At 37.5% G+C, this 24,728-nt stretch overlaps 1 long non-coding RNA gene across 1 annotated transcript in view; it reads left to right on the forward strand.

Annotated features, from left to right (window-relative positions):
- Positions 1-24,728, forward strand: part of LOC148114538 (uncharacterized) — a 43,999-nt gene that overhangs the window by 509 nt on the left and 18,762 nt on the right. Inside the window, exon 2 of the long non-coding RNA XR_015733004.1 lies at positions 15,837-15,998. This is a non-coding gene — a long non-coding RNA (uncharacterized LOC148114538). The remainder of the gene's footprint in view (positions 1-15,836; positions 15,999-24,728) is intronic.

Genomic DNA, 24,728 nt, shown 5'->3' on the forward strand with positions numbered 1-24,728 from the left:
TATAGTTATGAAATTATCTGCAATAAAATTTCAATTAAATAATTCTGTAAAACTTAAAGTCAGGAACAGAACTAAAATCTCTAGTTTATGCCTTAGAGATAACTTTTGCAAAAACTCATATATCCATTGATTAAAAAGGTTGGTTTGGTAAAATACTGGTTAGATAAAGAAATTCACAATTGGGTGTAGTTTATATATGTTTATTTACTCATATTTTTATTATATTATTTATTTATTATATTTATTTGCTGCCCATCTTGTCCTGAGGCAGCTCTGAGTGGCTTGCAAAATTAAAAGCTATAAAACCGTAAAACATAAATATTTCTAAAAACAATAACATCAAATTTAGGCTGACTCAGCCTTCCATCCTTCCGAGGTGAGTAAAATGAGGACCCAGATTGTTGGGGCAATATGCTGACTCTGTAAACTGCATAGAGAGGGTTGTAAAATGCTATGCAGTGATATGTTAGTCTAAGTGCTATTGCTATTTAGCAAAAAAGCAAAATTATAGTTAAAATATGGGGAAGGGAGCAGGATGCACAGGGGGGAGGTATTCCATGTTTGGGGCAATGTTAAATTTATTTACATAGCAATTACATTTTAGGTATGTGACATTAGAGCAATTTCAAATTGCACAATTATTTTCTTAATTTAAAAACCTTGCAGAATGAAACATTTCATCATAAAATAATCTGTTCAATAGTTAATGTTATAATGTTCATTCCAGTATATGATAAAGTGTTCATTTGTCTATCTGGAAAGTAAGCTAATTTCTCCTCTGAACATCCATTTCCCCCTTTTTTTTATTCTTGCAATTTTCCTTTATTTTTCTCACACCTTCAAAATACTTTCAATCATCTGGTAAAGGTTTTAACATATAGGCACTCACATATAAATATATAAAATAGACAAAATGTGTTGGTTAGTCAACAACTAAGATAACATTGAGTGTCTAGAAATTGTAGTTCATACTTACTATATATCCAGACCTTTATTTCCTTTTTTGTGTAATAATATTCCATTAAAAAAGGAGGGGGATAAAATTATTTGTGATAAAAATAAACAAAATGTTACCTTAATCTATTAGGAGGCAAATTTCACAATATTTACAGACTATTTTGAAATGCGAATATTTTCTCTTCTTTTAGCATTGAAATAACTCCTATCAAACACTACCTCTATTGATGCAAACAATTACTTCATTTTGTCTATGTAAATATCCAAACATCAGTATAATAATTTTAGATTCCTTAAAGAATAGAAGTTCTAGAATAAAATTTAGATATTTAACATCCATAGAATTAAAGATAAACGGAACTGCGCATCAGAAAATGAGAAAGGGTTTTTTATACATAGAACAAAATTGAGTAACAAGACTGAAATCAACCAATTAGAAAAGAAATAAAATTTTGAACTTTGCTGATACGGAAACCAAAATACAAATCACCTATGGCATGTTTGGATTTTATTTCTTTCAGAAATGTGTTAATCACAGTCCTTAAAAAAACTTTGTGATTACATAGAAAAACAAAAGAACAACGCATAAGGTAGAAAAAACAATTGCTCTTACCTTCCAATGACATTTCAAAAATATTACATATATGCAATCTTTATTGCAGAAAATACAACCAAATGGCAAAAAGCAACAAAAAAGAAATTTAAAAAAATGCAGAATTTCTAAAGAGATATTAAATGTATTCATTTACTTTAATCCATATTTACATAATAATAATATGTTTAAAAAAGCCCCAAATGGAGATTAAAAATAAAAATAAAATCCCCCGCCCATAAATAAGCCACTGCTTACAATATTGATTTTAAATATCAAAAGAAAAATGAAAAGATGGTTAGAAAGATGATTCCAAATATTATTTGGCTAGTTCTTAATTAAATTTTTCATAGCTACCTTAAAAAAGAAGAATCCCAGGAAATTTTTACGAGTCAAGGGACAGAACTGAAAATTCTGATAGATTTATCCTACCTAATTGGCAAATGATTATTATACTCACTATTCACTCGTAAAAATTACAGCAGTTTTTGTCTATGTTATCTTCTTGACTCTAGGAAAATATGGGCAATGCTCCTAGAGGCCCCTCCCTTTTTTTTCAGGAATCCTGTAATCCACAACTGTTTGTAGCATACCTGGGCTGGTTGCTGTTATTATGGCCCACAATTTAATTTGCTGCATATGGTAATAACATTGTACATACACCCACACATATATACATACATAAGTAAAGTACTTTGCAGAGCAAATTTGAATTGATTAAAATAGAATAGAATAGAATTTTTTATTGGCCAAGTGTGATTGGACACACAAGGAATTTGTCTTGGTGCATACGCTCTCAGTGTACATAAAAGAAAAGATACGTTCATCAAGAATCATAAGGTACAACACTTAATGATAGTCATGGTGCACATAATGTAATTTTAAAGAAAAGAGATTTCTACTAACTTTAAGGAAAATGTCACAAGGTGCATTTCAGATACAAATAATTTCAAATAATTTAAAAATATTTACTAATACTTCCAGCCCGGATTTCTTTTAATAAGGACTAATCCTGTTTGCTGCCTAAGAAGAAAATTATTGTGCAAAAGAAACAAAATTATTTTTTAGCCTTTTTCTTGTATTAATTTGAAAAAGAAATTATAAGTTAGTGACAGGCTACAACAGAAAGAGCAAATAACCTACCTGAAACATTTATTTTAAAAGCCGTTTTTTCCTAATATTGATCAGCAAGATAAATTTCAATATATTATAAAACTGTTTTAACAGCACTCTTTTAAAATAATTTCCCATGTCTAAGAATACTTTTCAATAATACACTCTTAACATTTTTTGTTTCGGTAAACAAAAAATGTTTAGCACCGAGTTAAAATAATGTGCTATAGTTCCATTTAGAAATAGTAGGAGACATTTGAGCATTTCTCTTAAATACCTGGAACCGAGGCAGCCGAAGGAAACAGCAACCAACGTCTTAATAGCTGACCATCAATACCCCAATTAACAACTAAAAGCAACACACAACCAGGAATCACATAAATACTACATTCTGGAGTAAATCCTGAGGATGGGCTCCAACACAAGTCTGAAAGCATGGAAGACTAAACATCTGGTTCTAGTGACTGGCTCAAATTAGATCATGCAACATTATCCTGGGACCCGTATATTTGCCTTGATTTGTAAGCTTGGATTTCTCTTTCTGTCTTGGACAGCAAGGCAGCAAAGCAGCCTCTGATCTTTGGATGCCTCTGTATGGATTATTAATGGAATCTTTAATTTTTCAGAAAACAATTCTCAATTTATGGTTGAGAATGTTTCAGTTTGGGATTCCTGGATATTGACAATGGCAGTGCTTCTCCCTGTTTTTATATTCATCCTGTTGCATGATACTGTTTATTTATTACTTTGACTTATGCTCTATGTTTCAACTCAAAGGCAGCTACCAAAGTAAACAAAGAAATAAAAAAAAAAACCCACACTTGAAATGGTGATGAATTACCTGAAATGGAAAGGGCCTATGTTTCCTTGTCCCAAAGTGTAAAGAGCATAGGGTCAAACACAAACTTCCTCTAGGGTTCTCCTCATCACTTGAAGACAGTCATAATCTCCCAGTTCTATAGCATTCCAATTGTAATCCTATACATGATAGGAATGTGATTCTTGTCTTTAAAAATGTATTGAGGGCCAGTGTTACTTCTTCAAATCTGTTCTTTTGTCTTTTCTCTAGACCAGGAGTGTCAAACTAGATTTCATTGAGGGCTGCATCAGGGTTGTGTTTGACTTCAGGGGACCGGAGTGTGCATGGCCAGGGTCTGCATGGCAAGATTAATGTCACTCATGTCAGGGTGCCTGTGGTGGCCTGAGTGCTCTGCTGGTAAAAACAGGCTCCCAAGCTCCATTTTCAGCTGTGACGGCCTGCTGCAGCCCTCATGCACCCCCCCCCCGAGCTCAGTTTTCATTGGCAGAGGGATGCAGGAGGCTGTTGCAGCTGAAAATAGACTCCTGGAGGGCTGCATATGGCCTTCTCGAGCTCTGTTTTCACTGGCAGTGGCACTTCGGGGTGGTCCTTCACTGTTTCCAGGGTAGCCCTGCAGGCTAGATCTAAGCACCCCGCAAGCCAGAGTTTGACACTCCTGCTCTAGACTGAAGCTTAACAAGCAGCAAGAGAAGAAGCAGCTGTTCTGCCTGTTAACTTGGCTTAGATAAGTGCTCAACCTCTCCTGAGGATTGAACTCGAACCTCACCACTTACCAATGGCCAGGCCCACATGATGTGATGTTCATTATATGCATTATCCCCAAAGAGCTCATTTTTGTTTGGTATTGGTGTATGGTAATTAATATTTAAGCCATGTTTAAATTCTACTGATTTTAGAAAGTGTGCAAGCTTTCAAAACCAAGTTCACAGCAAATATGGTTCTAATTATTTGAAAATACAAGGACTCTCTCTGATTTTCCAGCGGTTAAGTACTGATGAATCATGGCAAGATCATTGCTGCTCTTCTTATCCTTCTTAATGTTGAATTGACATTTGTCTTCCAATTATTCAAAAGCTTTCTTCAGTTGTCTTCTATCTCCTCAGTCATTTTTTAAAATTTTCTAAAATTTCTCTGGGAGCGGATATTTTTGAACTTATTGTCAGATGGCAGAAGGCTTTGGTGCTGTTTTTCTATTTTGTTCTCTCTCCCCCTCCCCCATAGTTGCACAATTTTCCATCGACTCTGGAGCCATCCTGGTCTAAAGAATCCACAAGAGAAGTTCCTCATGATACATTTTTCTCAGTTTGAACCATAATGTGGGGAATTAGGGACCTTGCAACATGGATGGATGAACACAGCACAATGGCACTCAAATCATGCCACAATTAACATAAGTTGTGCGAGCCATCTTTTTTAAAAATTCAATAAAATTGTCTTCTCTCCCTTTTCTCTGAATTAAGAAAAAAATCAGACCTGGATTAATCAGGATTCTCCTTCAAATAAAAGGTGAACTCATTGGAAACAGAGTGTATGGCCAACACTGTCGTTGATCATCTCCTTCCATAGTATCATTGTGTGTTCCCTCATTTACCTAAATTACCAATGGTCATGGCAGTTATTGTATATTATGAACTCTGCAAAGTCATCCAGTTTTCTCCATGTCAATTTTTAACTCCTGATTATATAATTTTTTTTTTGCTTTTTGCTTTTTTTTTTTTTTGCTTTTAAAAGAAAAAAAAAGCCTCTGACAATCAGGCAACTGAGCTGGGATCGTCAGAGCCTTTTGAAAGCATTTTTTCTACAACCTATTCGGCCAAAGAGGTTGTAGAAAAAATGCTTTTAAAAGGCTCTGACATTCCCAGCTGAGCCACGCGATCATCAGGTTTTTTTTTTCACTTTTAAAAGCATATTTTCGGCCAAAGAGGTTGTAGAAAAAATGCTTTTAAAAGCAAAAAAACAGCCTCTGATGATTGCGTGGCTCAGCTGGGCATGGGGGGTGGGTGGGTGCAGGGATTTTTTGCTACCGGTTCTCCAAACCACCCGCCGCCATTGCTACCAGATCGGGTGATCCGGTCTAAACCGGGAGCATTTCACCCCTGGTCTAGTTTAGTTTAATTTAGTTTATTTATACTTATATGCCGCCCTTCTCCCAAAGGACTCGGGGCGGCTCACAAAGATAAAACAATAAAACAGTAAAATTACGACTAAAATACTCAATTAAAATTCCCAAAGGATTAAAGTTAAAACTCCCATCAGATCAGCAAATTTGTTAGAAAAGCCATGTCTTCAGGTCACCGCGGAAAGAGCGGAGGTCGGGGGCCATCCAGAGCCCAGTGGGTAAACCATTCCAGAGGGTCGGTACGCCCACAGAGAATGCCCTCCTCCTGGGCGCCACCAGCCGACATTGTCTGGCCGATGGCACCCGGAGGAGGGCAATCCTATGTGAGCGCACTGGGCAGTTGGAGGCAGGCAGAAGGTGATCCTGCAAGTACCCCAGGCCCATGCATGAAGGGCTTTATAGGTAAATACCAGCACCTTGAAGCAGATCCGAAGGACCACCGGTAACCAGTGCAGCTCGTGCAGGAGAGATGTAATACGGGAGTAACGGGAAGCCCCCGTAACAACCTGCGTGGCCGTATTCTGGACGAGTTGGAGCCTCCGGGTGCACCACAAGGGCAGCCCCATGTAGAGGGCATTGCAGTAATCCAAACGAGAGATGACAAGAGCATGGGTGACTGTACGGAGGGCATCCCTGTCTAGGAAAGGGCACAACTGGTGCACCAGGCAAACCTGTGCAAAAGCCCCCCTTGTCACGGCTGTCAAATGGTCGACCAAGGACAGCTGCAAATCCAGGAGGATGCCTAGATTGCGAGCCTTTTCAGAGGGAGTGAGTAACTCCCCCCCCATCTGAAGTGATGGGGGCACTAGACCATGAGATGCTGGTATCCACAGCCACTCCGTCTTGGAGGGGTTGAGTCTGAGCCTGTTCCTACCCATCCAGACCTGCACCGCCTCCAGGCACTTAGACATCACGGAAAAGGCATCCCTATGTTGGTCCGGGATGGAGATGTAAATCTGGGTATGATCAGCATACTGATGATACCTCACCCCAAAACTACGAATGATCTCACCCAGTGGCTTCATATAGATGTTAAAGAGCAAGGGGGAGAGAACCGACCCCTGAGGCACCCCGCAAGTGAGGGGCATCGGGGAGGATCTCTGTCCCTCTGTGCGACCCAAGAGGTAGGAGGACAACCACTGTAAAACAGTGCCCCCTAGCCCCAGCCCCCCAAGTCACCGCAGAAGGATACCATGGTCGATGGTATAAAAGCTGCTGAGAGGTCAAGTAGGACCAGGATGGAGGAATAACCCCCATCCCGGGTCCACCAGAGATCATTCACCAGGGTGACCAATGCCATTTCCATGCTGTGTCCATGACTGAAACCCAATTGGTACGGGTCTATATAATCCGTTTCCTCCAGGAATTGTGGGAGTTGGTGTGCCACCACGGACACAACAACCTTCGCTATAAAGCGAAGGTTGGAGACGGAACTGAAGTTGTTCAAAATGGCTGGATCCAGGGCTGGCTTCTTGAGAAGCGGTCGAACCACCGCCTCCTTGAAGGTGGCAGGGAAGATCCCGTCCCTCAATGAAGTGTTGACAATTGCCCGGACCGGTTGCCGGAACAAGCCAGGATGGACACAGGTCCAACAAACACGTGGAGGCCCCCAATCTACCCATAATCCTGTCCACTATAATCCTGGTCTAAACCCTCGATGGAGAACCTATGGCATGTATGCAGAGGTGGCAAGGAAAAACTTCTCTGTGGGTACGCGTGCCATCGCCCAAGCTCAGCCAGCTGGTCGGGTTTCCGAGGCATGCATGGGCACCAGCCAGCTGGTCATCTGGTTTCCGAGGCGTGCATGCATGCCAGCCAGCTAGTCGTCAGGTTTTATCGTGTGCATGCACGCCAGCCAGCTGGTTGTGGGGTTTTGTCACACAGCCTTCCGGTTTGGGCACTCTGTGCCTAAAACGTTCACCATCACTGGTCTAAACACATCCACCAATGTGATAAAAAGAAACTGGGAAAAACCATTTGCATGCACTTCATTAATTACTACAGAGAACAAGAACAGAAGGCAAATTTCATAAAAGATGGCACTTCTGATTTGAAACATTTTCTTCATTATGAAGAAAATTATGTGTATTCCACTAGAAGGCATAGATTCTGTTTTTAGTAAAACAAAAATAAAGAAATAGATCTTAAATGTTATGTTTTAAAGAAAGGGTGTTGACTTTTTCCTCCATTGGTGTATATATGCATAGTACTCAACTCTGTAAGTCATTTGGTGACATTAAGTGCTGTAGTAAACTCCATTAAATGGAGCTAATGATGCTTGATAATTTCAATGCTGCAAAATACTAATTGTTTTAAATAAAACTGAAGTTAATTTTATTATGCATTTGAGATTGTGCATTCTTTCTCACCTTTTTATCATGTTTACACTGGAAAGATCTAATTACATCAGATTTGTGTGGTGCCAGCCAGCAATTAATACCGGTTCTGCGACTCTTGCCAATTTATCACTACTGGTCCTCCCGAACCGGTGTGAACCGGTAGCAACCCACCACTGCTTCCATTCTTCCGAGGTGGGTAAAATGAGAACCCAGATTGTTGGGGCAATATGCTGACTCTGTAAACTGCATAGAGAGGGTTGTAAAGCGCTATGCAGTGATATGTAAGTCTAAGTGCTATTGCTATTTAGCAAAAAAGCAAAATTATAGTTAAAATATGGGGAAGGGAGCAGGATGCACAGGGGGGAGAGATTTCATGTTTGGGGCAATGTTAAATTTATTTACATAGCAATTACATTTTAGGTATGTGACATTAGAGCAATTTCAAATTGCACAATTATTTTCTTAATTTAAAAAACTTGCAGAATGAAACATTTCATCCTACAATGATCTGTTCAATAGTTAATGTTACAATGTTCATTCCAGTATATGATAAAGTGTTTATTTGTCTATCTGGAAAGTAAGCTAATTTCTCCTCTGAACATCCATTTCCCTCTTTTTTTAATTCTTGCAATTTTCCTTTATTTTTCTCACACCTTCAAAATACTTTCAATCATCTGGTAAAAGTTTTAACATATAGGCACTCACATATAAATATATAAAATAGACAAAATGTGTTGGTTAGTCAACAACTAAGATAACATATTGAGTGTCTAGAAATTGTAGTTCATACTTACTATATATCCAGACCTTTATTTCCTTTTTTGTGTAATAATATTCAGTTAAAAAAGGAGGGGGATAAAATTATTTGTGATAAAAATAAACAAAATGTCACCTTAATCTATTAGGAGGCAAATTTCACAATATTTACAGACTATTTTGAAATGCGAATATTTTCTCTTCTTTTAGCATTGAAATAACTCCTATCAAACACTACCTCTATTGATGCAAACAATTACTTCATTTTGTCTATGTAAATATCCAAACATCAGTATAATAATTCTAGATTCCTTAAAGAATAGAAGTTCTAGAATAAAATTTAGATATTTAACATCCATAGAATTAAAGATGAACGGAACTGCGCATCAGAAAATGAGAAAGGGTTTTTTATACATAGAACAAAATTGAGTAACAAGACTGAAAACAACCAATTAGACAAGAAATAAAATTTTGAACTATGCTGATACGGAAACCAAAATACAAATCACATATGGCATGTTTGGATTTTATTTCTTTCAGAAACGTGTTAATCACAGCCCTTAAAAAAACTTTGTAATTACATAGAAAAACAAAAGAACAACGCATAAGGTAGAAAAAACAATTGCTCTTACCTTCCAATGACATTTCAAAAATATTACATATATGCAATCTTTATTGCAGAAAATACAACCAAATGGCAAAAAGCAACAAAAAAGAAATTAAAAAAATGCAGATTTTCTAAAGAGATATTAAATGTATTCGTTTACTTTAATCCATATTTTCATAATAATAATATGTTTTAAAAAGTCCCAAATGGAGATTTAAAATAAAAATAAATTCCCCCCCCCACAATAAATAAGCCACTTACAATATTGATTTTAAATATAAAAAGAAAAATGAAAAGATAGATAGAAAGATGATTCCAAATATTGTTTGGCTGGTTCTTAATTAAATTTTTCATAGCTACCTTAAAAAAGAAGAATCCCAGGAATTTTTTACGAGTCAAGGGACAGAACTGAAAATTCTGATAGATTTATCCTACCTAATTGGCAAATGACTATTATACTCACTATTCACTAGTAAAAATTACAGCAGTTTTTGTCTATGTTATCTTCTTGACTCTAGGAAAATATGGGCAATGCTCCTAGAGGCCCCTCCCTTTTTTTTCAGGAATCCTGTAATCCACAACTGTTTGTAGCATGTTTAAATTCTACTGATTTTAAAAAGTGTGCAAGCTTTCAAAACCGAGTTCACAGCAAATATGGTTCTAGTTATTTGAAAATACAAGGACTCTCTCTGATTTTCCAGTGGCTAAGTAATGATGAATCATGGCAAGATCATTGCTGCTCTTCTTATCCTTCTTAATGTTGAATTGACATTTGTCTTCCAATTATTCAAAAGCTTTCTTCAGTTGTCTTCTATCTCCTCAGTGATTTTTTCTAAAATTTCTCTGGGAGCGGATATTTTTGAACTTATTGTCAGATGGCAGAAGGCTTTGGTGCTGTTTTTCTATTTTGTTCTCTCTCCCCCTCCCCGATAGTTGCACAATTTTCCATCGACTCTGGAGCCATCCTGGTCTAAAGAATCCACAAGAGAAGTTCCTCATGATACATTTTTCTCAGTTTGAACCATAATGTGGGGAATTAGAGACCTTGCAACATGGATGGATGAACACAGCACAATGGCACTCAAATCATGCCACAACTAACATAAGTTGTGCGGTCCATCTTTCTAAAAAATTCAGTAAAATTGTCTTCTCTCCCTTTTCTCTGAATTAAGAAAAAAATCAGACCTGGACTAATCAGGATTCTCCTTCAAATAAAAGGTGAACTCATTGGAAACAGAGTGTATGGCCAACACTGCCGTTGATCATCTCCTTCCATAGTATCATTGTGTGTTTCCTCATTTACCTAAATTACCAATGGCCGTGGCAGTGAGAGGAAATGACAGCAAGTATTACCGAGCAAGCAGATATAAATGGAAGCATTTCAATGAAAGTTTCTTGGGGATCTTCCAAATGTAAAAATTGACACTGAATGTATCTTTTGCTACAGTGCTTCTGAAAAGTGTTGCTACCAGTGGTGGGATTCACCGGTTGTAACAACCGCTTCACTCCACATGCGCTGCACACGTGCTTCGCTCATGCACAAACTTGCGCTTCCGTGCATGCACATTATGATTGAAAGTTACCTTCTACTGAATCCAGAGTGAGTAAAACAGCTGAGGTGCGGCAATCTGCTCTGCCGCACCTATCAGCTGGGCTTAAAACAAAAGAAATATAGGTAAGTTATAGCGCATGGATGGGTGGGCGGGCCCATCTGATCGTCGGAGCGAACTGGTTTGCTCTCAGGTGATCGTCAGAGCTACGCCTGAACTTGTCAGAGCCGGCTGAATGCCACTCCTGATTGCTAATTTATGAGCTGATTATACAATTCAATCATTTCTCTCATCTGCATAAGTGTTTTTAGTGATTATTTTTTGCTCATTTTCAGCAAACACATATACTAACACTGAGAAGATAATACAGCTTTCTTTTTCTTTCTTTCTTTTTTTTGGGTGTGTGTTTCTAATTCTTTAACTGCCTTTTCCGTGCTTGTATTGCCTTTTAAATTATTGTATATTATGAACTCTGCAAAGTCATCCAGTTTTCTCCATGTCAGTTTTTAACTCCTGACTTTATATGTTAATTTTCAAAAGCAGTGTATTTGTCTGTTTCTAGTGCTAAGGAAGAGATTCATCTACCTTAAATGACAACAAAATAGGAAACAAACCAAAACACTGAGGTGAAGTTAACGAAAGTTGGGTAAAAAAATGGTTCTTTATTGCAATCTTATTATAATTTATTGAAGTTTCATCTTGGATGTTAAAGGTTCAAATAATTGTATGTGACACTTACTGAAGATGGGAGTGAAAGAACTGTCAATTCATCAAAGGTGATTCTCAAGTTAAGGCAGTGCTCATTAATCAAATAGAAAAGTTATTTGCAAATAGTTTGCTTTTACAATGCAATGGTATAAAGGTAGTCCTCAACTTATGACCAAAATGGAGCCCAACATTTCTGTTGCTAAGCGAAACATTTGTTAAGTGAGTTTGTCCCATTTTACAATCTTTCTTGCCACAGTTGTTAAGTAAATCATTGTAATTGTTAAATTAGTCAAACTGTTGTTAAGTGAAGGTTGCAAAAGGGAATCACATGACCACGGGACATTGCAACCATCATAAATTTGAGTCAATAGCCAAGCATCTGAATTTTGACCACATGACCATTAAGATTACTACACGGTCATACGTGTGAAAACTGGTCATAAATCATTTTTTTTGAGTGCTGTTGTAACTTTGAACAATCATTAAACGAAGTGTTTTAAGTCAAGGACTACATGTACTCAGTCAGGAAATATCAAATGAATTGAAGAATTGATAGTTTTTTTGTCCCTTGGAGTCAATGCTGACTCTTGGTGACTGTCTAGTTTAAATCCCTGCAGTGTTCTCAGCAAGGTGCATTTTTATTTTATTTATTATTTTATTTATTAAAATGTTTATGCTGCTGACCTGTCCATAAAGCAACTGTGGGCAGTTTGCAGATTTTTTAAGGAAGTGGTTTAGTATTGCCTCCTTCCTAGGACAAAAAAGAGTGACTGGCCCAAGGTCATCCAGCAGGCTTTGTGCCTAAGGTGGGATTAGAACTGATAGTCTCTTGACTTCTAGCCTGGTGCCTTAATCCAGGGGTGGGCTTCAAAAATTTTAGCAAGGGGTTCTCTGCCTGGTTGCTTAGTGGGCTTGACCATGGTGGGTGTGGCCTAGTCGGCTTCCTGCACCACAGCGTGTGTGTGTGTGCATTTTTGTCCTCCCTGGAGCCCGGAGGCTTTCTCCGAGCCACCAGGAGGGCGAAAACGGCCTCTCCAGGATCTGGAGGCCCTTCCTGAAGTTCCGTTTTTCATCCTCCCCAAGCCTCCATGCACGCCCTGCACTTACCTCATCCAAAACAGGCCGTGTGGGAACTCCTGGGAGGGGTGGGGTGGGGTGGGCAGGGCCAGCCAGGAATGGAATTTGGGAATTGCACAGAATCTTAGCTAGAGGTTCTCGCGAACCCCCAGCAACCTACCCCTGCCTTAATCACTAGCTACATCAGAGTGGTTCATACATCTTTTTATGAGGAAAAAAATTAAACACCATTCTCTGATTTATTTTTACTACACAGGAATGTGTACAATAATTCTCACATACAAAATATGCTTTTTGGAATGAAGAGGCTGTGGGACAACATTTACATATCAAAGAACAAAAGCAGGATAATTTATGCTTTTTAAGAAGTTCTCAAGTCAATTTATATCAACAATTATATAAATAAGAGAAAGTAATCTACTGTATATGAAAACTCCATCTAGATGATTGAAAATAATGAATTAAAACAACAAAGCAGAATAAGCCCTAGTAATATGGTCAAGTAATAGTCAAATGGAATGGAATTTTACTAATCTTTATACTTTTATTTATTCATTCAATTATTATAGCCATCTGTCTCAAATAATGACTCTGGGTGGCTTACAATTAAAAAAATATGCTTCCATCAAAACCATAAAAACATTTTAAGCAATAACATTATCCAAAATAAATATATACAGCAGCCAAGATACTGGGCCAATTAACACTAAAACCAGGAAAGATGTAATTTGATATAAACATCTGGGCTTATTGCAAATTTTTATCAAGGAAACCATAGATTCAAAAGGTACTATCATGCATTTTTCTCCAGGCTGCATTCAATGTACCATTTTGAGTCCATTGTGTATGTAGAATACCATCATTATGATTACATTTTCTCTTTTATTTACATATCTCATCTATTCATTGTATCATTTCCCTTAAGGATTTCTATAATGCCTTGCAAGATACATTACTCTATAAAGAAGCCAAAACAATCAAATATAGAGTGCAGTTCTATGCATATTTCCAAAATCATTAAAAGTCATGAGACTCAGGCACAAGGAAATTAATGTAAAATTGCACTCCAACATGATTTCAATTAAAGTATTTTGGTCTATAATTTGTGGTCTCCGAGAAAGAGTTCTCACTGACAGGAGGATACACCCAAGCCTGTTATACTAGAAATATACATAGATATTGTGAACACTTTAGAGATGTTCAACTTAGTTTGACAATGATACCATCAGATGATTATTTTTATTTGTTCTTTTGGAAAGTATATTTTGAAATATACGATTTAAATGAGACTATTGCCCTTTTTACTTACTAATTGCATTTCTTTTTTTAAGCATGTGTTAGATATCCATGTAACTGTAGCTGGAGATATTACAATTTTAATTTGGACCTTTTGCATTTGACACATGCATTCTACCATCCAGCTAAGATTTTTCGCTTCAGAATAATTTTTCACTTCTGAATATCCCTTTGTAAAATGCATACATTGAAAACAGATGCCTTTTCTTCCATCTTCCCACTCCATATATCATCTTTACAGTCTACCTTAGACACTGCAGTTGACTTAATAGTTCTTCCTGCTCAAGAAAAACCTTGTGATGGGTTCAACTGAAATTATGATTAATACCTAATCTGAAAGAGAGAGGGGGGATAGGGAGGGGGAGGGAGAATGTGTGTGTGTGTGTGTGTATGTCTGTGTGAGTGGTGAAATCTGAACCAGTTTGCTACCGGTTTGCTGGCTGCGCATGCGTGATGTGCGCCAAGCACGCTGTGTGCATTCATGCGCAGTTTGCACTGAATGTGCACTGCACACACATGCGCAGGTACACGCCAAAAGGAGGCTTGGGAAGGTAAGTAGAACAGCCGGGGGGGAGGGGAATCAGCTGTGGCACGCGATCTTGGGAACCTTTTAAAAACATTTCATGGTTGACTCAGCCTTCCATCCTTTCGAGGTAGGTAAAATGAGGACCTGGATTGTGGGGGCAATAAGCTGACTTTGTATAAAAAAGAACACCGCTTAGGGGGGGCCAAAAGCCCTACTAAGCAGGTATTATACAAAAGTATGAAGGCTATTGCTTAACGCATTGTAAGCTGCCCTGAGTCTCCGGAGAAGGGCGGCATATAAATCGAACCAATAAATAAATAAATAAAGCATTTTTTACTACCTATTCGCCCAAACCGGTAGTAAAAATGCTTTTAAAAAGTAAAAAAAAAAAAGGTTCCAAAGATTGCGCAGCACAGCTATGATCTTAGGAACCTTTTCTTAACCTTTTAAAAACATTTTAAGGCTTAAAAAGTAAAAAAAAAAAAAAAGTTCTGATGATCGCACATCGCTCAGCTGATCGTCGGAGCTTTTCTTTTCTTTTTTTTTTTTACATTTTTTTAATACTGGTTCAGCGAATCAGTAGCGTTTTTTACTACCGGTTTGGGTGAACTGGCCCGAACCGGTAGCATTTCATCCCTGGGGTGTGTGTGTGAGAGAGGGAGAGAGAGAAAGAGAGAGAGAGAATGTTTAAATATCAGTCCACTAATATTTTCCTGGCTAAAATTCAATCGATGCCCCCTGTAAATGTAAGGTTTCATGCAGAATTTCTCCCTCACATTATTATTTGTATTTGTATTATTTGTACAATTATAATTGTGAACTTAACCACTTAGCAGTGGTTAGAGTTGTTGGAAGAAATGTCCATCTGGGTTCAGTTCCAAGTGGGGAAAAAGACACTGGAAACATGGAGACTGCTGGAAAGATGGTTTAATGATGGACAGGATCACATGGCTTGAGCTCCTGAGTAGAAAACAAAGAAGTCCCAGATGCTAGGAGTGCCTTGGCTTTATGCCCTTTGTTGAACCCCACCTCTGAGTTTCTTGTTCCTGTATAAGCAATGAATCCTGATTGGTTGTCAAACTCCCAGGTGATCTAGGGGTCTCAGCTAACTTTGTAGGTTGTCTCTCAAGCTTACTTGAGTCTTGCCATGTGGTGAGTTTCTGTTGCTAGATGGGTCCTATTGTGTTGCAGATGATGGCCCATTGAGTGAGCTTGGTTGAGGCCTTAGTGGACCATTGACAAAGGTGTGGGGGGGGGTGGGGGGGGGGGAGGCAGGAAGCTGCTTTGTCTTTAAAACATGTTTCTCCATTTCTCATCCAGGGAAATATAATATTCTGCCTTTTTTTAATGTTTCCTAAAATATTTCATTCTTCTAGGAGAGGGGTGAGTGCTAACTTCCTACAGAGTGCAGTACTGCAGGCTACTTCTTCTGACTGCTGGCTGCCTGCAATTTGGCTGTTCAAATCTCACCAGGCTCAAGGTTGACTCAGCCTTCCATCCTTCCGACGTCAGTAAAATGAGAACCCAGATTGTTGGAGGTAATATGCCGACTCTGTAAACCACTTAGAGAGGCCTGTAAAGCGGTATATAAGTGTAAGTGCTATTGCTATTTGACACAAATATGGTTGCATGGATACATGGGGGATAAATACACTCATATGATCAACAGTATCTGATATTCACAAGACCCAGAAGAGCTACAAAGACATATACAAAAGCTGCACAAAGCAGGAGAACCATTTGGCTTACAAATAAACCTGAAAAAGAGCCAGGTTATGTTTAACAAATTCACCAAAGAAAGAAAGAAATAATATATCTGGAGAAGAAATAGATGTAGTAAACGTCTATATATCAGGGGTGAAATGCTCCCGGTTCGGACCGGATCGCCTGATCCGATAGCGATGGTGGCGGATTGTGTGGAGAACTGGTAGCAAAAATCCCTCCCCCCCATGCCCAGCTGAGCCACGCAATCATCAGAGGCTTTTAAAAAAATTTTTAAAAGCATTTTTTCTACAACCTCTTTGGCCGAAAAATGCTTTTAAAAGTAAAAAAAAAAAAAAAGCCTCTGATGATTGCGCAGCTCAGCTGGGCTGATCAGAGGCTTTTAAATAATTTTTTCTACAATCTCTTTGACTGAAGAGGTTGTAGAAAAAATGCTTTTAAAAGGCTCTGACGATCCCAGCTGAGTTGCCTGATTATCGGAGGCTTTTTTTCTTTTAAAAGCATTTTTTTTTACAACCTCTTCGGCCAAAGAGGTTGTAGAAAAAATGTTTTTAAAAGAAAAAAAAGCCTCTGACGATCAGGCAACTCAGCTGGGATCGTCAGAGCCTTTTAAAAGCATTTTTTAACAACCTCTTCGGCCAAAGAGGTTGTAGAAAAAATGTTTTTAAAAGAAAAAAAAGCCTCTGATGATCAGGCAACTCAGCTGGGATCGTCAGAGCCTTTTAAAAGCATTTTTTTAACAACCTCTTCAGCCAAAGAGGTTGTAGAAAAAATGATTTTAAAAATTAAAAAAAAGAAAGTTGGCCACGCCCACCCAGTCACTTTACCCCCCCACCAAGCCATGCCCACAGAACTGGTAGTAACAAATTTTACATTTTACCACTGTTACATATAACTTGGCCAACCAATCTCAATGGAAGGTGATACAATAAAGGAAATTGAAAAGCATGTTAAATGTGATTGGCAGACATTCAGCAAGCTAAGCATAATTTTCAAGAACAACCTTCCCCTATGCCTGAAGGGAAAAGATTTCGATCAGTGTGTGCTACCTGCTCTAACATATGCCAGTGAAACAGGTACACTAACTTCACAATCGATACAAAAGCTACAAGTGGCGCAAAGAGCCATGGAAAGATTCACGTTCGGCATTATAAGACAAGTTAAAAAGACCTACACATGGATTAGAGAACAAACAAAAGTATACGATATCATCAAGAGAGTAAAAGAATTGAAATGGAAATGGGCTGGTTGCATAGCAAGAGGATATCAGGTAGACCAAAGCAGTCATAAAATGGATCCCATTTGATAAAAAGCATCCATGAAAGACACTTAAAACAAGATGGATCAGCAACATTAGCAAGTATTGTGGGCCCAATTGGCAAAAGAAAGCTCAGGATGGTATTGGTTGGAAACATGCAGAAAGAGGCCTTCATTCTGCAGTGGATGGAAAATGACTAAAATGATAATGATGATGATGATCAATAGTAGTAGTAAAATATACCTCCAGGGGAAGTGGTGTTGCTCTACTTGCCTGATGCCACTAAATAGTCTAAACCTTTGATGGCGAACCTATGGCATTTGTGCCAGAGGTGGCATGCAGAACCGTCTCTGTGGGCATGTGTGCCATCGCCCCAGCTCAGCTAGCTGGTCGGGTTTCCGAGGCGTGCATGTGTGCCAGCCAGCTGGTTGTCTGGTTTCCAAGGCATGCATGCATGCCAGCCAGCTAGTCGTTGGGTTTTGTTGTGTGCATGCGCGCCAGCCAGCTGGTTGTGGGGTTTTGTCACACAGCCTTCTGGTTTGGGCACTCTGTGCCTAAAAGGTTCACCATCAGTGGTCTAAACACATCCACCAATGTGATAAAAAGAAACTGGGAAAAACCATTTGCATGCACTTCATTAATTGCTACAGAGAACAAGAACAGAAGGCAAATTTCATAAAAGATGGCACTTCTGATTTGAAACATTTTCTTCATTATGAAGAAAATTATGTGTATTCCACTAGAAGGCATAGATTCTGTTTTTAGTAAAACAAAAATAAAGAAACGGATCTTAAATGTTATGTTTTAAAGAAAGGGTATAGAAATGTTGACTTTTTCCTCCATTGGTGAATATATGCAAAGTACTCAACTCTATAAGTCATTTGGTCACATCAAGTGCTGTAGTAAACTCTATTAAATGGAGCTAATGATGCCTGATAATTTCAATGCTGCAAAATACAAATTGTCTTAAATAAAACTGGTTAATTTTATTATGCATTTGAGATTGTGCATTCTTTCTCACCTTTTTATCATGTTCACACTGGAAGAGCTAATTGCATCACATACGTGTAGTGCTAAGAGAAGCACAAAAGAGACTAGATATTTTAGCAAGGGAGTGATTCAAATCAACAACGAAATATTTATAGGAAATGCTGTATATCATTATCAAACGGGCTTTAGATTCCCAGATTTGATAGTGTTCTGTGCTCTAGTTTTTCTCCAGTTCTTTCTTTTTTCTTGTGTTCAGGTATTGCAATGTCCATTATCCAGACTTTTTGTCTTTTTCTTTTTTAATCAACACGTGTTAAGTCTGATGTGCTTGACAGTTTTAGTCAAGCACACCAGACTAAGCAGTCCCAGAGCATTTTAGCTTCTTCACCTTCTATTATTTCATATATTTTTTGATCCTACCAGTTCTTGCTTGTAGGCAAGTGATATTTCTTACAGATACTCCAATGCACCATTGTTGTTATTTTGTCAAGCTGTTGTTTGTAATCAGTGTGCGGGACCTTCTTGCAGCAACTAACTAGATAATCTTTTGTTTCCTCAGCTTCTTTGCAGAGACACCAGTTGCCATCTGTTGCTTTCTTCTCAATTCTGCCTTTGTATCCATTTGTTGTTATTGTTACATACAGAAAATGTGCAATCACAGCTGCCAGTTCTTTAGTGGATGTTGGCCTTCATATGCATTGAGTTTTTCCCAAGAATCTAGGATGTTATAATGTACCAGTATAGTATATGTGTGGATACCAGCAGTGTGGCCTTTTTTAATTGACAGTTGGCAATTTTGTCAATGCGCATATTTTGTAAGAGCCATCCAAGATTTTTTTTGATATGGCACCCATTGTGACAATAACTATTGGGATCTATGCCATGATTTTTCAGTTTTGATTTTCAGATCTTGATACTTTGTGATCGTCTCCTTGTACAATTCTTTCTATTCTATTCTATTCTATTCTATTCTATTCTATTCTATTCTATTCTATTCTATTCTATTCTATTCTATTCTAGAATATTCTATTCTAGAATATTCACACTCAGCCAATCACATTTGGCCAATAAAGAATATTCTATTCTATTCTATTCTATTCTATTCTATTCTATTCTATTCTATTCTATTCTATTCTATTCTATTCTATTCTAGAATATTCACACTCAGCCAATCACACTTGGCCAATAAAGAATATTCTATTCTATTCTATTCTATTCTATTCTATTCTATTCTATTCTATTCTATTCTATTCTAGAATAGAATAGAATAGAATAGAATAGAATAGAATTCTTTATTGGCCAAGTGTGATTGGACACACAAGGAATTTGTCTTGGTACATATGCTCTCAGTGTACATAAAAGAAAAAGATATGTTTGTCAAAAATCATAAGGTACAACACTTAATGATAGTCATAGGGAAACAGTCAATATAAATCTTAAGGATACCAGCAACAAGGTTATAGTCATACAGTCATAAGTGGGAGGAGATGGGTGATAGGAACGATGAGAAGCTTAATAGTAATGCAGACTTAGTAACTAGTTTGATAGTGTTGAGGGAATTATTTGTTTAGCAGAGTGATGGCATTCGTGAAAAAACTGTTCTTGTGTCTAGTAGTCCTGGTGTGCAATGCTCTATAGCGTTGTTTTGAGGGTAGGAGTTGAAACAGTTTATGTCCAGGATGCGAGGGGTCTGTAAATATTTTCACAGCCCTCTTTCTGACGCATGCAGTATACAGGTCCTCAATGGAAGGCAGGTTGGTAGCGATTCTTGGGTTTTTTTTTGTTTTTTTTGTTTTTTGCAGTTCTAATTATCCTCTGAAGTCTGTGCTGTCTTGGGGGTTACGGAACCAAACCAGACAGTTATAGAGGTGCAGATGACAGACTCAATAATTCCTCTGTAGAACTGTATCAGTAGCTCTTTGGGCAGTTTAAGCTTTCTGAGTTATCTCCTGATATTATCAGATCAATTATCCATACTTTCTTCTTTTCAGCCACATTTATATCTGGTGTGTTATGAACCAAGATTTTATCACTCTATTTGGAAATCTCAATATTTTAACCTGCTTGTTTTCAGCTATTTTTTCAACTCAGTGTTTCTATCAATTTTTTATTAGTGGCACATGACAATTTTAGAGGTATTCTAGTGAATCATTTTGGCAACTGTCATTGTTTATAATTAATTTGTGTGATTTTCTGGCACAAACTGAATATATGATCTGCTGTTATTATATATTATCATTTCGAGGTTGATCCAACAATGTCCTGTTTAGTCAATAAATATATATATATCAGCCTTCCACCCTTCCAAAGTCAGTAAAATGAGGAGCCAGATTGTTGGGGGCAATATGCTGACTCTGTAAACTGCTTAAAGAGGGCTGTAAAGCACTATGAAGTAGTATATAAGTCTAAGTGCTACTGCTATTTTGTAATGACATTCATTAGCTGATTTTATAATTGGATATGTTGAAATTAGATTGTATTTAACGTTGTATGGAAAAACGTTAACCGTTTCTATTGAAATAGATGGCAACTCTTTCTGAAATATTTCAGGCATGGTATCCCTCCCGAGGCTTATGGGGGCTGCTGTGAAGGCTTTTTCCAGACATTGTTGCCTATGAATGCTCTCTTGGCCTTAAATGTTTTCAGTCTGAAATTGTTAAGTAAAACCTGGATTACCAAGGAAGTGGATTGGACTTAGATTCTGTATTATATTCTATTGACAGTTTTAAAATATTAAATATTTCAATTCATATGATTAATAATTGTTAGATCGGATGATGGAAGAGATGGACATAGCTCTTTCATTAACAACAGCTCTTTATTAGTAGACCAGTACAACCCAACAACCTGCTTGTCTGGCAGCGTCCCCTTTTATAGAGGGCTGTCAGACGGCTTAACCAATGAGGTTTAAGTATTTTCCCACATTTTGGAGGACTTGAGTGAAGCCTATAGCTCTCTCCTTATTTGATACATAACACCCCTCCCTTCCTGGAATACATTAACTTAATTCAACATATGTACATATTTCCAGATGTAATCATGCAGGTAGGCGGGGCTAGTGTGAGTCCTAGTTGACCTGCGCAGTTCATTTTGGTCCTGGGTGTCGACTTGAGCAGGTGGATTAGTTGCAATCTCTGGTTCTGCCAATGGAACCTCCTGGAACACATCACTGGGCGTGGTAGGAGCTGGAAGGCCTAACGCCTCCAGAAATCTGTGCTGGAGTCTTGGTTCCACAGGTGGGCATTCAAGCTGCACAATCAGGTTTGAGTTAGTTTTAGACATTGGATTTAACAGTTTAGGACAATCAGGGTCTGGCAACTTGTTGGTTTGAGCTATTTCTGTTAAGCGAAGCGGAGAGTTCGAAATTCGGCCTCGGAGCTGGTCCAAGTGCCGACGTCACAATCTCCCGTCCTCTAGCTCGACTTTGTATGAGTGAGGACAAGATATTTCCATGACTGTACCAGGAATCCAGAGAGCACCCCCGGCATAATTGCGGGAATAGACCTTGTCCCCAATACCAAATTTCCTAATTTTCCCTATGGAATTGGGAGGAGTGTCAGCAACCGCATTTGGATGCAACCGGTCTGATTGAGATCGGATTGTCTGTCCCATGAGGAGCTCCAATGGGCTTCTGTTGGTGGCTGAATTAGTAGAAATTTGTAGATTCAGGCCTGCCAATCCCCCGGCCCCATTCTGTTCAAGGCCTCCTTCATAGATTTCACTAATCGTTTGGCCTGCCCATTACTGGCCAGATGAAATGAGGCCACCAGGGCATATCTGATGCCCAAGTTCACCAAAAATGCCTCGAAGGGAACTATTTATATATTTTCAACCTGCCTTTTTATTCTTTCCCAAGTATTCTCTAATTTAGGATGGTTGCTCTATGTTACTGAATGGGATACCGGATGGGATCAAAAGTTTATGGTTAAAAAAAGGACAGAAGCAATTTCATTTTACTTTTTAGAATGGAAAAACTTAGTCTTAATTATTATTTTGTAAAGTAAAAAATTATTTCATAGGACATCAAGAAATTTCATATCTTGCTATTTTATCTTTTTAAAATATAAATATTCTACTCGATTGTTTCTTCCTACTGTCACATAAAAAGTAAATTATCTATCTGAAGAAGGAGACACTTGGTTTTAGTAGAAACTTTGCATTCAAAGTAATCTAATGACTGACATTGGCCTCAGACTAAGATTTTATTGCAGTTAGTTATGCCCACATGACATATAATTGGAAGGAAGAGCAACTTGGATAAAGTCCATTGAAATATTTTGAAATGAATAATCCAAAAAACTTTGGCCACGTACATAATAAACACACACACAAAAATTAGTTTGCATCTGAATATCAATTAAATTTCACATTTTGGGACTAATACATGCAAATAAAAACTTATTTTATAGCTTTTTAAAGCTCTTCAAATTTCACAATACAGTTTATTAACAATTACAAACAAAGGAAGATTGTTTTTTAAAACTTTGTTTTATACAAAATTTCAAAGAGACATCAAGAAATTAATGCTCCCACAAAAGCATTTCAAAATAGAGGGTTGAATTCAGTGGTGGGTTGCCCCCCGGTTTGGACCGGTTCTATAGAACTGGTAGTAAAACTGGCAGGAGGCCGTCCACTGACCCTGACGTCATCAGAAGCAATCTGAGCATGTGTAGAAGCAAGGCACGTGCGCTAGCGAAGCGAGTAAAGGTAAGTAGAACCCACTCTGGTTGAATTATATAATTGATTTATGAACCATACAAACATATTGCACACATTGAATTTTCCATGTCCTGGCGAAAGAAATAGAAAATGTAGGCAAAGAAGAAAAGGATACATATTATTAAAATACCTCTATTGCCATATGAGCTTTTAAATCAGCAGGCCCAATCAAAACTGTGCTTGCTTTTAGGCTTATATCTATATCCTCCAAACACTCCACAACATTGATATATTTTCAATTACTTTGGTAATTGCAGCTGGAAACAACTCAGGAACTGAATACCCAACACTTGAATAGCCATTAAGTCAATGATAAATAATCAGATGTGTTATCTATTTTGGATGTGTCACAATAGAGATTGCTCTTTTAAAGATTGCTGTAGTAATTGTAAGGCTCATTTGGAAGTCATATGAAAACTATATGGATTGGAGCTGAAAGCCAAAAGGGATGCAGTATGCTCCCTCCCACATGCTGTCGTAGACCAGGTGTCTTGATAGAAAAACACTTAATCTCTCCCCTGGCTCAAGCTGATGAAGGGAGGAGAACTTGTGGCTCAGAGGTTAATACATGCAGGCAGCCCAAGTTCAAATCAAAGTAAGGGTATGGCTAGCTGATGAGAGCTAAATAGCTTGAAATAGATCTATACTAGCCTCCCTTTATTTCTTTATCAATGAAATATTTATTATATTGGTCCTCTCATTTATTTTGTAGTTTGTGTCATAATGCAACATTTATTGGTGAGTAGGGAAATCTCCTGGATTGACTTCAACTACACTTGACAAATAAGACTGCTCAGGTAGGGAAAATGGACACTGCTAAGGATTGTGATTTATTTTGTCTACTTTTCCTTTTTTAGTGGAATCATCTTAAATTCCAGATCATCTTTCTTTCAAATAAATGCATTATTTTTTGTTTAACTGTTTGGCAGCACAATTCTATATATATATATATTCAATAGGCTAGAAGTCTCATCAAATTTAAGGAAATTTACTTCACACAGGGTAGTATAAAATTATAATGATACACTGCAAGCTATGCTCTTTTTCTTGAAAGTAAACAATAATATATTCAGTGTGAAATACTCCTGAAAAGTTATCTATAGAAAATTATAATTTATTCGCAATTAAAAATTGTGTCAATATGTTGAAAATTACAAATATTCATAAACCACTTCAATTGCAAAATGCAATTACCAATATTTGGAAATGTTCAGAAAGTTATTTAGTAATATTTTGATGTATAATTTTACTAAAATACTATTATTTTAATAATAGATTAATTTTCATAAACCATCTAACTCCCTGATTCTGAATATTTTACATAAAATAGAAAATTAAATCAATGCAACTTTTCAGGTTTGCCAAATAAATATAACTTTTCTATCAAAATTCAGTCATTGCCTGGTTAAGAACAGTATCTACATGTTTATAAAAGCTTTCTGGTTAATTTTTGGTGATTTCCAGCATTATATATTTGTGTCTTTTCAAAATGAATGAATTTTAATTTTTGTAATGATAAGATTTTTTAAAGTATAACTTGAGGTAAAAAGACATGCCATTTCTAATTTTAGCATCCTTT

The sequence above is a fragment of the Pantherophis guttatus genome, chromosome 3, assembly GCF_059756535.1.
Source record: "Pantherophis guttatus breed Tessera chromosome 3, ASM5975653v1, whole genome shotgun sequence".
NCBI lineage: Eukaryota > Metazoa > Chordata > Lepidosauria > Squamata > Colubridae > Pantherophis > Pantherophis guttatus.